At 49.5% G+C, this 13409-nt stretch overlaps 1 long non-coding RNA gene across 5 annotated transcripts; it reads left to right on the top strand.

The window, feature by feature from the left end:
* The first annotated feature begins 9805 nt into the window (after nucleotides 1-9805).
* Nucleotides 9806-12516, top strand: LOC127771774 (uncharacterized). Of its 5 annotated transcripts, none has more exons than XR_008017206.1 (5): nucleotides 9807-10106; nucleotides 10229-10379; nucleotides 10995-11139; nucleotides 11474-12140; nucleotides 12235-12516. It is a non-coding gene; the product is annotated as an uncharacterized LOC127771774 (long non-coding RNA). The 5 variants fall into 5 exon arrangements; XR_008017205.1 differs by lacking the exon at nucleotides 10995-11139 and having other exon boundaries at nucleotides 9810-10106; nucleotides 11474-11914; nucleotides 11985-12140; XR_008017203.1 differs by having other exon boundaries at nucleotides 9806-10106; nucleotides 10995-12140.
* Nucleotides 12517-13409: the final 893 nt, after the last annotated feature.

Raw genomic sequence — 13409 nt, forward strand, 5'->3', positions numbered from 1 at the left:
TCATACCAAAGGGGAAGTTGGCGGCCGTCGAAACATCTGCCTCGGAGTATTCTCTTACGGCGCCCCACTTCGCCCCTGGTGATTTTGAAACTCGGGCAGAGCTGATCCCCTTCGTCGAGGGGGTAAGTAATCTTGTCTCTCCAGCTGGCAACCCGAGCTTGTTCACCAAACTGAATGAGTTCGACAAAGGGTGTTCTGCCATCACAAGTTTGGCAGTTTGGGTATGTTGTTCGTTTTTCTTTCCTTTCTCTTCTTTTTTTTAACAATCTCATAACTGACGTTCGTCCTCTTCGCCCCCTCTATTTTTATACCCAGATTCTTGCAGCTCATTGTTCGATGGAGCGAACCATGCGGGCCCATCTTGACGGATTCAAGAACCGTCTTCGGGCCAAGGATGACGAACTGGGCCGCATGAGCTTGGAGATGGAGAGCCTCGCTAACACCCTCAAAGAGGTGAAGGCTGAAAACAAACGACTCCAAGCCGAGCTGGAGAAAGGGAGGGAGGCAAAGGCTGAGATTGTGCACCTCAAGGCTGAACTCAACAAGGAGCAAGCACATTCTGCTGCTCTGACTGATTATTACAATCTCACCGAGCCGAAGATGGAGGCTCTTCGCCTAGAGGTCAGCAAAACTGAGGCGAGTGTCGAGAAGGAGTCGCAGCGGTTCGCGCGGGAGATGGTGAAAGCCACCGAGTCCACGAAGACGGCATGCCAAATACTTCGCCTTGCCCTTTCCGACATGGGGGCAAGGGTGCGAGGAGTCCCTGGCAAAGATGCCTCCGCCTTCGACTTCTTGGAGTGGATCCAGTAGGCTGGTGGTGCGGTCTCAGACTACGCCACTGCGTACGGTGATTGTTGTGTGCGCGTGTCGGTGGCCTTCACCTTGGGCATTCTGCAATAGTTCGGTTGCGAGCACGTCACCGAGTTCCCTAACTTTGCGAAGGGGGACTGGGAGGTCAGCGCTCAGGACGTTTCGCCCGCGCTTCGTGCCTGGCGCAAACAGTTCTGGCAGAAGGACGGCCGATCCACTACCAAGGAGCGTCTTCTTGAACAATTAGCGAAGGCCGAGGCGGCGGACTAGGGTGAAGGCAAAGGTGAAGATGCAGTGGCTAGAGAGGGTGGAGGCGATGCCCGAGATCACCTAGAGGTGTGAGGTCCTCCGCCCGCTCTTTAGATTTTGTGGTTTTCTTTTGGCGTTCGCCGTGAAGGGCAAACGATGTAAATTTGGCCAATGGCCCTCCCCCTTTCGTATTGTAGCCAAAGACGGCCTTTTTAATATATGAAATATATGACCCATCATTCTTCATACGAAAGAGGGTTTACTCCTTTTGCCCATTTAGTGTGTTTGGCCTGGTTTTGACTTCGTGTTTTGCCATTTGCCTTCCTGTACTGTCTTAGCAGGATCTTCGCCGTAAAATGTGCGTTCGTCCCCCCCTTTGGGAATTGGTGAAGCAAGAACGAGAAGTTCGTGGCAGTGAAGGGTTTGCCGAAGGTGCGATGTCCGTTTCGGCATGTTTATTGTGAGATGATAATAAACGGCAACAACTACAAGGTTTTGAAAGTTGCCGGCTGGATGCGGGCGCACCCTGGGCGAACCCTGGAAGACTAAAACCGTGTTCGTACAGAGCGCCTGGAGGACATGGTTCGCTTTTGGCGGAACCATCAGAAGACCGATCGTCAGGAGGCGATCTCCCAGCGTCGTTATAGTCTGGTCTTTGTTTCGTCCCCTTCCCCTCTTAGGGTCGTGTATAATATTAGCAGTGATGACGAACCCAATTCGCCAAACCATTCCTTATGGAGTGGGGATTGTTGTGGGGGCGAAGGTGTAATTTATCTGTAAGCTAGGCTGTAAAGCCGTTGCTTTCTTTACTTGTATCATGTTGTAAGACTTGTATTCTTCGATTACTTTTTCGAAGTTAATAAAGATGTGCTTCATTTCCTTTTCGCTATTTTCCGCATTGTCACTTTTCGTGCTTTCGTTAGGTCGGAACGCGTCGGCCCCTTTGCGTATATTAGCGAAATAGGTCTGCTGACTTTTCAGCTTTCGGCTTCCATTTTCGATCTGTAGTATTCTATGCTGAAAGGTGTACTTGTATTTTCATACTGGTCGAGTGTAACGGTGTTCGGTTAGTTGTTTCCCAAAACAAGCTGTTGCGGTTTTAACGTTCGGCGAGCGATGCTTCGGCCGATTCGTTTTGCCCCCCTGGCATTTTCACTGATCAGGCATTTGCCTTGGGGTTTTTTCCACAAATTATCATTCACACAAAAAGGCGAAAAACACAAATATTTTATACTGGTTCATGCCTCCAGAGTGGATAATAGCCCTACGTCCAGTTTTTTTTCTTTTTTCATTTTCCTCTTTTTTTTTGCATTTTTGTGCCGAAGGGCTTACACAGTAGTATGTACATTTTTACAAGTTGGCGATTTGGGTGCCACCCGTTCTACACATAGAAACGCTTAAGGGAAGCCGCATTCTAGGAATGGTCGAACTCTTCGCCTTCCAGCGTCACTAGGCGAAAGGAGCCTGTCCTGGACATGTGCTTGATGAGGTACGGCCCTTCCCACTTCGATTCAAGCTTCCCGACGGCCACCGGGTTCCCCTTCTTTCTAGGACGAGATGGCCAGGCAATAGCTCTGTCGGTCGAGCCTTCTTGTTGTAATTTGCCGAAGTGCTTGTGGCGTATTTGTGCATGTGTTCTAGTGCTTCGACTCTCACCCCCTCCAGGAGTTCGAGCGACACCTCGCGCCCCTCTTCGCCTCCAGAGAACAATACCCTTGGTGAATTAGCCCCTAGCTCTGTTGGGGTCATTGCTTCGTCGCCATAGAGAAGCATGAACGGGCTGAACTTGGTTGGCCTTGTGGGGGTCGTCCGAAGGGCCCATAGAACAGATAACATTTCATCCGGCCACTTACCCTTCGCTGCCCCCTCAAGCCTTTTCTTAAGCGCTTCAAGGATTTTACCATTTGTGCGTTCGGCCGCCCCATTTGACTGTGGGTGCGCGACCGAAGCGAACCTGATTTCCAGGTTTAGCTCTTCGCACATCTCTCTAAACTTGTCAGAATCGAATTGCTTGCCGTTGTCGGTGATGAACTCCTTTGGCACTCCGAAATGGCAAATAATATTTTTCCATATGAACTTTTGTACTGCTGTCGAAGTGATCGCGCCGAGTGGTTCAGCCTCGATCCAACGGGAGAAGTATTCGATAGCTACAATTGCGAACTTGTATCCGTTTCGCGCCACAGGGAATGGGCCAATGATGTCTAGCCCCCATCTGGCAAAAGGCCAGATTGGTGCGATAGGCTGCAGCTCATATTGGGGTGCAGTTTGGCTTCAGCCATGCCGCTGACAGCTTTCGCACTTCTTAGTTTGCTCGACACAAACTTTCAGCACGGTGGGCCAATAAACACCCTGGCGAAATACTTTGGAGGCAACCGTTCTTGCGGCCTGGTGTGCACCGCACAGCCCTTGATGTATTTCTTTCACCATTTCCTCACCCTCGGCGAGGGAGATGCATCGAAGTAGGGGTTGGAGCACGCGGAGCGATACAGCTGCTCTGAGACCAGTTTGTACTTTGTGGCTCTGATCTGTACTTCATCCTCTGGGAGCCAGCCATTCTTGAGGTACTTTACGAACGGAGTTTGCCAGTCCTCTGGATCTTCGCCCAGTTCTACCTGGTCGATTGCCATGATGTCCAGGCTTTCTGTGGGCACGCTTGGTGCGTACAAGACTTCAAAAAAGATGCTTGGTGAATGCGGGCCTCCACAGGCATCAGATTTCGCCAAGGTATTTGCTTCCTCATTGTGGCCTCTAGGTAAGTGTTCGACCGTTACGCCGGCGAAACACTTTTCCATAGATCGAACAGCCTCCAGATACCTTTTCATTCCTTCTTCTTTTGCCTCGAAGGATTTGTCAACATGGCTTGCCACCAGCTTGGAGTCTGTTCGAATGAGCAAGCGCCGAACCCCCAATGCTTTCGTCTTTCTTAGACCCAAAAGAACAGCTTCGTATTCTGCCGTGTTATTGGCCGTGTCAAACTGTAGCCTCGTGGCATACCGAATCGGCACGCCCCCTGGCGAAGTGAGTACTGCCGCGGTGCCCGCCCCCTTGTGCGACCACGAGCCGTCAGAGTGCATTACCCATGGTTGTTCGACGGGCTGGGGTTCGAGGGCGAATGCCAGTGTCCATTCGGCCACGAAGTCAGCTAGGACTTGGGACTTGATAGCAGTGCGGGCGACAAAACGTAGGTCGAAGGGAGATAACTCCGCCGGCCACTTGCTGAGTCAGCTAGTAATTTCCTTGCCCCGGAGCACTTCGCCCAAAGGATACTGCGATAGCACGGTGACTTTGTGGGCCTGAAAGTAGTGCTTAAGCTTGCGCGATGCCATCACTAGGGCGTAAGCGAGCTTTTCCATTTCAATGTATCTTGTCTTCGCCCCTTGCAAAGCTTCGGAGACGAAATACACTGGTTTCTGGCTTGACTCTTTCTCTTGGACAAGAACCGCACTGACCGCCACCGGCGAAGCTGCTAGATAGAGTAGTAGTTCACTTCCTGGTGCTGGGCTGACCAAGGCAGGTGGGCTTTGCAGATATTGCTTCAGCTCGTCGAACGCTGCTTGGCATTCGGTTGTCTAGCTAAACTTTCCCGCGCCCCGAAGGGTCTTGAAGAAGGGCAAACCTCTTTCGGCCGCCTTTGAGAGAAATCGACTGAGCGCCGCAATTCGGCCCGCGAGCTTTTGTACTTCGTGTACGCTCGACAGAGGCCTCATTTGCTGAATGGCATCAATTTTCTCGGGGTTCGCCTCGATACCCCTTTTAGAAACAAGAAAACCCAACAACCTGCCCGCGCGAACACCAAAAACACATTTCTCAGGATTTAATTTCATACCCGCCGCGCGTAAGTTGTCTTAGGTCTCCTGTAAGTCGAACGCATGGTCGAAAGCCTTGCGGCTTTTTACGACGATATCGTCGACATAAGCCTCCACATTTCGCCCCAGCTGCTTGTTAAGTACCTTGTACACCAGCCTGACGAAGGTTTCCCCGGCGTTCCTCAAGCCGGAAGGCATCCTGAGGTGGCAAAAGGTGCCGAATGGTGTGATGAAGGCTGTCTTGGGGATGTCGGCCGGATTCATGTGTATCTGGTGGTAGCCAGAGTACGCATCCAAAAAACTCATGAGTTCACAGCCAGCTGTCGAATCCACGAGCTGGTCAATCCGCGGCAAGAGGAAATCGTCTTTCAGGCACGCCTTGTTGAGGTCTGTGAAATCGACACACATGCGCCATTTGCCGTTCGATTTCTGCACCAGTACCGGGTTCGCCAGCCACTCGGGGTGGTCGATCTCCTGGATCACCCCAGCCTTGAGCAGCTTTTGCACTTCGGCTTTCTATGCTTCTTGGCGATCAGCAAACATCTTGCGCAGCTTCTCTTTCCTTGGCTTGGCATCCGGCTTGACCGCCAGGTGATACATGATGAGGTCTGTCGAAACACCTCCCACTACGTCGGGCCCTAGGCGAAGATATCAATGTTTTTCTTGAGCACCTCCAGGATGTTCTCGACTTCTCTTTCGCCCATGTCGCCCCCAGCGATACAAATCTTGTGGGATCAGCATCGTCGACTTGCACCTTGATCACCCTGCCGTGGGGGCAGGCGCGTGCTTCACCCGGTCATGCGGTTCGGCCTCAACATTGTTCACCACGCTATTGATTGCGGCCAAATCTCCCTTTGATGAAGCTGAAGGTTGAAGCCCCTTGACCACGATCACCCCTGTAGGGCCAGGCATCTTGAGCTTGAGATAATTGTGGTGGAGATGGCTTCAAACTTGTTCAAGGTTGCGCGGCCGAAGATTGCATTATATTTGTATGGGATGTCGACAACGTCGAATAGTATTTGCTCTTCGCGTTTGTTTTCACATGTGCGAAGGCTACCACCAATTGTGCTTGGCCTAGTACTTGAACTGCTTCTCCACCAAAACCGCGAAGCGAGGCCCTTGAACTGCTTCTTTTGCCGCTTTGACAGTTGATTCGGTGGGTCGGCCCTTGTAATCACTTGGATTACTCTGTGCTGCACATCTTGGCGCTGTTCGGCCAGGGGTCCTTGTTCTTGAACAATTTCATGAGGTGCTTCGACAGCTGCTCCTTGTTGCGGCCTTGGATCTTGCGCGTTACCACGCTGCCGAATGTTTCGGCATTGCTCGGTGGTGTCTGAAGAGCGTCCATGGAAGACGCAGTAAAGGGCTTTTCTGACCTTCTTGCTAACGGGCTGCTAATGGCTGCTTGCTTGCTGGGCGTCGAACTCCTTGCGGAGGGCTTGAACTTCTTCAACAGCCATCACGGCCTTGCCTGCATGGTCGGTTCTAAATTTCCTCCAAGTCATGGGAGCTTGGCCTTGCCTTGGCGGTTGTCCTTAGTTCGCCCGTTGAGGCTGGCGAACAGCGAGAGGAGCTAGTTCGGCGACCTAGGCTTGTACTTGGGCCTGAGCGGCGGCGACAAAGGCTTTATCATACTCGGCCTGGATTGCTTGCCGTCGCTTGGAATCCTCTTCGCCCCTTGTGTACCCGTCAATGATGCTAAGCAGGTGCTCAAGTGTCTGCGGCTCCTTGTTGGCGATTTTTCTTGTGAGTTCGCCCTCGAGCAGCCCAGCCGAAGCGGCGTTGATGATGGACGCCTCAGTTATGTCCTGAACTTGACATCGGGCTTGCGAGAAGCGACGCATGTACTCCCTTATCGACTCCCCTGGCCTCTGGCGAATGCCGAGTAAATGTTGCTGTGTCTTCGGTTCCTCATAGGTGCCTTCGCCTTGGTATTTTTGTCGCCATGAGCGGCTTCGATCGCGGACTCGTAGATGGACAGGAACTCTTTTGGGTCCGTTTCGCCCGAATAGCGCGGGACGAGTGGAAACTTGAACTAAGGTGGGATTGGACGGATCTTGATTCCCCCGCTCAGTGGTAGCTCCTTTTCGTCCCCCGCCTTGCCCGCGGCACCCTGCTGCAGATATGGCGTGGCGAAGGGCGAAGTCATGGCTTGCGCGTGAGGTTTAGCCATAGTGCAGGGCTGCCCGGCTCCGAACGATGACACTTGGTGCACCGCCATGGATAGATCGAACGACGGTTGGGTCCATGCCATGGCGACCTGGTTTGGCGCCTGGTTTGCTCCGAAGCCTGGTGTCGGTGCATGTGGTCGAATGGTTGGTGCTTGAGCAGCGTTGATGAAGTCGAACTGCGGTCCTTGACTCCAAGGCGAAGCCCCCGGACCAGGCTGGTTCGACGGCAACCAACTGAGTGCACCTTGACTTGTGTTCCCCTCCGGTCGGGCCGAAGGGGCTGTACTTGAAATGCTGTAGGGTTGGCTGAGTTGCTGAAGAAAAGCTTGAAGCTGCGCCTGCAAAGCCGTAGCCCCTTCCGCCATTACTTGTGACACTTGGCCAGGTGGTGTGGGGTGTACTTGGGCAGCGACCGGCTGAGCCTGCGGCCACACATGAGGGACCAAGTGTATTGCTACGGCCGAAGGCTGCCCGGCGAAGTACACTGGCGCTTGCATGGCTTGTGACGGAAGGGGCTGGATTGATGCTTGTGCGTGGACTTGGGGTGGAATGTAGCCCGCCGAATACTTGAGGATTGGGGCCGAAGTGACCTTGGCTTGCCGTGCTGCCTCGTACGCCTGCTGCTGTTCTTGCATTTGGCGAAGCATGTCTTGGAGTCGTGTCATGTTTTGGCGCATGGCCTCCATGTCGGCTTCGGCCTATGCTTCGAGGTTAGGGTTGACTTGTGCAGCGGCGAGCGCGGTCTAAGCCGTTGCCGGCTGTGACGAAGCGGCTTGGGGCACCAGCAGCTGGCTTGTCGAAAGGATCTCTGCCCTAGTCTGGAGCGCCCTTGCCGCTGCGGCTGCTTTCGCCGTGTCGACCGTGTTTGGCCCCTGCCCCGACAAAGCGGCAGGAGCTGAAGGTGGTAGTTGCGGTGTGGGTACCGAAGCCGATGGTGCTCCCCAGCATCGGCGATGGACGTCGGGGGCTCTTCTCCCTCCTCGGCGGCCATCTCCTCTCCTGCTTCGCTCTCCTTTCGCTTTGCAACCTTCTCCTTCATAACCCTCTTTGGTGGCATTCGCTCTTAGTGGTTTCGCTCAGAGTTCCCCACGGTCGGCGCCAGCTGTTGTCGAAATGACAATCGCTTACGTCGAAAGACATGGTTACTCAACAGTGGTTGAAAAACGGTAAAGTGTATTAAATTGAGAAATTTTCTTCGGATCCCCCTCTTACATGGCCCTGGGGGTCTATTTATAACCCTATTACAGATTCCCCTATTAGGGTTTAGGTTTTACAGGGGAATTTACATGGTTGCCGTTATGAAAGGGACATTTATATGGGTATATAGTGTAATTGAGGTACATGGGCCTCTAGTGGGCTGACTGGCGAACGCTGGTCCAGTGGCCCCCGGGCTTGATCGGCTGAGATGGCCTCTTGGGCCTCCTTGAAGTTGAACTTGTTATGGTGAAGCCATTCGCCTTCGCCATACAGTCTTCACCCAAGATGCCTCCAACCTTGTGGGATACCAGCGCGATCCTTCGCCCTTCCGTCTTTGCTTGATAGTCTTCGCCATGGGGACTTCGCCCTGACGGACGACGTCTTGGGCTTGAGCCCCCCACTGGTTGCATGGTTTCGGCAGGTCTGGTCGAAGGGTCTCATGACATACCGCCAACAAGTATATATATATTTTAGAGCTCAACCTGTAAGCTCATCATGTATATATGTATATATGTATGTATGTATTATTTTTATAATATATAATGTGGCGTTCATCATGTATTCCGTAGCAAAGTGTGAGGCATACAGTATATGTATATACGTGTCGTTCGCTTAAAACGATGTCATTTGTTCTATTTACATTTTATAATTATTTTTTTTCATCATTTAATATGGGTGTTCTTGGGGGTGGTAACCTAGTTATCACAAAAATCTTGGAGCCTGTCATTAGTCACGGAACCTTGGTTGCATATGAGGGTGGGTTTAAAAGCTTGAATAAGCACTGTCATCTTTCGGTATATCGAGCTGAAAAAGTACCAAACACATCATATCGGCGCAGCAGATCAAAAGAGAGGTTGGCCACTCATCGGCTGTTGTTACTTGTTGCCCTGCTGGTGATCGATGCTGGGTAACTACAACCAACCCCTACTGATATCATATATAGAGTACAATTGATTCAATTCTAGAGCAGCAGACACTACACCTAGTATTCATGGCACTTAACTGCCGGCAATAAAATAAAATAAAGTTAGTGGCGAACTATTCGCCAGGAATACATCAAGTGCCACAAATAATCTTAGACATCATCTCATTTGCCGGGAATTAAAAAAAAGGGCAGAAAATTAAGTGCCGACAATGAACTAATATAACATGTCAATTGATCTGCCGTAGATAATTTAAGACAACATATAATCTGCCGGGAATTTTGTTACCGGGAAAACAAATTTCACTACACCATGACATAGTATTCATGGCACTTAGCAATAAAATAAAGTTAGTGGCAAACTATTTGCCGGGAATATATCAAGTGCTGAAAATAATTTTGGGCATCATCTCATGTGCCGAGAATTAAGAAAATAGGGCAACAAATTAAATGCTGGCAATGAAGTAATATAACAGGTCAACTGATCTGCTATACATAATTTAAGATCACACGTAATCTGCCGGAAATTTTGTTACTAGGAAAACAAATTTCTAGGAAATTTTTGGCGGGCCCAGCAAGGCGCCAGGTGCCGAAATTTTCGTGGGCCCACACAAAAAATCCATCGCGTCGTCGTCGTCAGTCGTCACACAAAAATCCCCATCTGCGCGGCGCCGCACCCACATCTGCGCGATTCACCCACATCGCAGCCTCCACCCACGCCGCACGCCGCCGTTGACTCTGCCCGCCGGCTTCGTGCGCCCCTGCGCCCATCCGATTCCTCGTCCTCCTGCTGTCCGTCCACCGCCATCCGTCCTCCTCCTGCTGACTCAGCCCGCCGGCTTCCGCTGTCGGCTCCTCCTCCGCCCTCTTCCCCACCTCCTCCACTGCCTCCCCATCGCCTCCGCCTCTACCCTCCTCCTCCGGTGCCTGTCTCCGCCTCCTCTTCTTAAGGTAAAAATCAAATCCCCTGGTTATATGAGTGTGACATTGATTTTTTATTTTGTCTCATGGATGGATGTGCGTGTGTTTTTGTCTCGGGACGCGATGGCGGCGCTGCTGGGCCGGAGGTTCAGGATGTCAGCGGCAGCGGCGACGGCGCTCATCGCCCTCGTGGCGCTCGGATCCGCCTCGGGGACGGCGTCCAAGTCGTCCTTCGTCCTTCGTCCTTCGTGAAATCCACCGTCAAGCCCACGACGTCGTCATCTTCTCCAAGTCATACTGCCCGTAACCCCCCCCCCCCCCCTCCCCCAACTCTCATCTATCCTCTGCGCATTCCACTGTACTGCTTACGCTTAGCTTGCTGGGAATTTCGATTTGGGATGTAGTCGCCAATATCATCTACTATGCATTTAGCTGATCTAGTTGGGAATTTCGATTTTGGATGTAGGCGCTGTGAAGTTGAGCGGACCTAATCGTGAATTTGTAGAAAATCTTGGAGAGTTCTTACTGATTTTGTTCTATATCCATCGGAGAACTGTCTTTTCGTTGTGAATTTTAGGAGAGATACATGGCCTACTGGTCCTGGCTTGTAACGCTGTACATGAGTTTGGGCAATAATCCTCTTTTGCTCGATGAGTTTTTTGTTTGATTTTTCACCCAAAAATTTGGACCATATGAAACTTACAGAGTAGATAATGGTTGCATAGTTGGTATTGGATTAAAATGGGGAATGGCAAGGAGTTGAGGTCATATGACCTTATGTGGTGATCCAAGTTTTTTCTCCCCTGCAATTCTGTGTGTGTTGTACACACCATGTGATAGAAAATGCAGTTACTTTTACTCTACCAATAAAATTATCTAATTATTTGATCAATTACAGATTTACTCCTTTTTATGTAGGCTAGTTGATTAAATTGATGTGCAAAGTATTGATTCGCAGTAAGTTTCAGAGCTTTCAGGATTTTGTTTTGTATAAGAGAGTTATGGGGGGTGATTCTTGCTCTATCCTATGAGAACTTACTGGATCAGAATTTTGGAGTTTCAGGTTAAGTTGCTATTAATTATCTACCTGTTAGTGGTACCATGATACACTTATTATTATCGTCCTGCTCACGGAAATTGCAGAGTTGATCATCAAGGATAGACAATTAGAGGCTTTGGATAGCATTGCAATGTCAATGTTGCATATGCAACACTGTGCAAACCAACTTTTTTTTTATGTGGAGGAATCCTGTCTCTGAGCCTGTTTGGTCAACTATATTGTTGAGCTAGACATGTGTGAGAAACAGCTATATTGTTGAGCCTGTTTGGTCAAATATTTATTTTAAGTGACATTATAATCTCTTTCCAAGCTTGAACTATTTGGCTTTATGGTGCAGGTTAGTTGTCCACTACCGATTTTGCTGCAATCAACATAGATATCATCTAAGGTTTACGTTGCTGAGCATCTACTGAACAGAGGTCCCGAACAACAAATGTACAACAGTTAGTATCCTCCTGCTTGCCATGAGTACTGTGCTAATAAGCTGAAATGTTATATGCTTATGTTATATTTGTCTTGTGCAATGCTTTTTATCTTTTCCCCATGGGCACACTGATGAGTACTTGTTCTTCACGCACAGAAAACACCACTGAAACACACTAATTTAAGTGGACTCTGAAATTTGACTGTCAATATCAGCTATGGATAGGAGATGAATGGACCTTCCTCGGCACAATTTAACCTGACAATGAAATTGAACATGTAGACCAATGTCCTGATTTAGGTGGTGGCACAGACATTACTAATGATCCAACATATGTTTCGCCTGTCAGATCAGGTATAGATGGAATAATTGTTAATGCAAATGAAAAGAGAAAGCCATCTTTTACTTTTCTGTTGTTTTGCAGAATTGCTAGATTTTTGTTAGAATTGCTATTAGAAAAATTGAGTCACTTGGTGAGGAAGTGGAAAAAGTTGACTCAATTACTTGCTAATTCTTGAGATGAACGGCAAATGAATGTCAATCCCTAAGTCATGTCAAATTCTGCAACAACTTAAATGAGGTAAATATTGCGATGAATACAGTTCTATTCTAGATGATCAATGCTTGTTTCCGTTTCATTACTTTTGGCCAACAATTTGTATTGGTTAAAATAGGAGAGTGCAAATGGCTAGCATTTTGTTATTGCTGCTGGCCTGGACATGAAGAGTTGCATGTGGAAGGTGGTTGCTTGCTGGTTGAATTATTTCGTCTACAGATCGGTGGACCATCGTCATACAAAAGTCTTGGAAACTTTTGCTAATTAAATAGACTTCTTTTGTATGAATGCTAAGACAATGTACTCGTATATATGTACACTGATGCAAGTGTTTGCATACTCTGCTGTGCTGGATATAACTACTTTTGATCTTGTGGAAGCTAAAAGTCAGTATGTTGAACCTGAGTTGTTGAGTGCACATTGAAAGTCTATGGAGTCTTGAATTGCTGAATGTGTGTTGAATGTCTATGGAGTTTGTACTGATTTTGTGGGCGGATTTGGTACCGATCTGAATTTATGTACATTGGACCAATGTGTACTGATTTGGTCCATGATTGAATCAACCAAGTGCTGGTGAAACTACTAACGGCCAGATTATATGCCAGGGATGCTCTAAGCATCAAGGGCAGTTAATTGCCGCGGATACAACTATCTGTCGTGAATACACTAGTGATTCTAGGGCAGTTAATTGCCAGGAAAAAATTATCTGCCGGGAATTCTCTTTTGCTACAGCACTTTATAGGGCAGTTTTTAAGTGCTGGCAATAGTTTTCCCGGCAGATTAATTGTCATTCAATGCACCTATTTAGGGCAGTCGCAATGAAGGGAATACGAGGTCCTCTCTCACCGCGCGCCGCCTCCTCCTCCTCTCCCACCGCGCGCAGCCCCCTCCGTCTCACCCACACCACCGCACGCCGCCATCCACCCAAATCAGTCGCCGTACCTCCACCAGCCGGCCGCCCACCCAAACCATCCCCTCCTCCCCACCTCCGACTCGACCCAATGCCTTCCCATCTCCTCCGCCGACTCCCCATCGCCTCCACCTCCAGTGCCTGCCACCACCTCCTCTTCTGACATCAAGGAAGTCCCCTTATTCAGGTAAAAATCGAATCTTTTGGTTATCTGTGTTCTTCTTTTTACAACTTTGCCTTGTGATTTATTCAATTTGTCTGCATATAGGTGCCTTCGTGATGGATTTGGAGGGGAACTTGTAGCCATTAGTTGCTTAGAAGTCGAGGGTAACTAATTGACCAGCATTTGTTCTGTACTTTAACGAATTTTACACCGATTGTAA

The sequence above is a fragment of the Oryza glaberrima genome, chromosome 4, assembly GCF_000147395.1.
Source record: "Oryza glaberrima chromosome 4, OglaRS2, whole genome shotgun sequence".
NCBI lineage: Eukaryota > Viridiplantae > Streptophyta > Magnoliopsida > Poales > Poaceae > Oryza > Oryza glaberrima.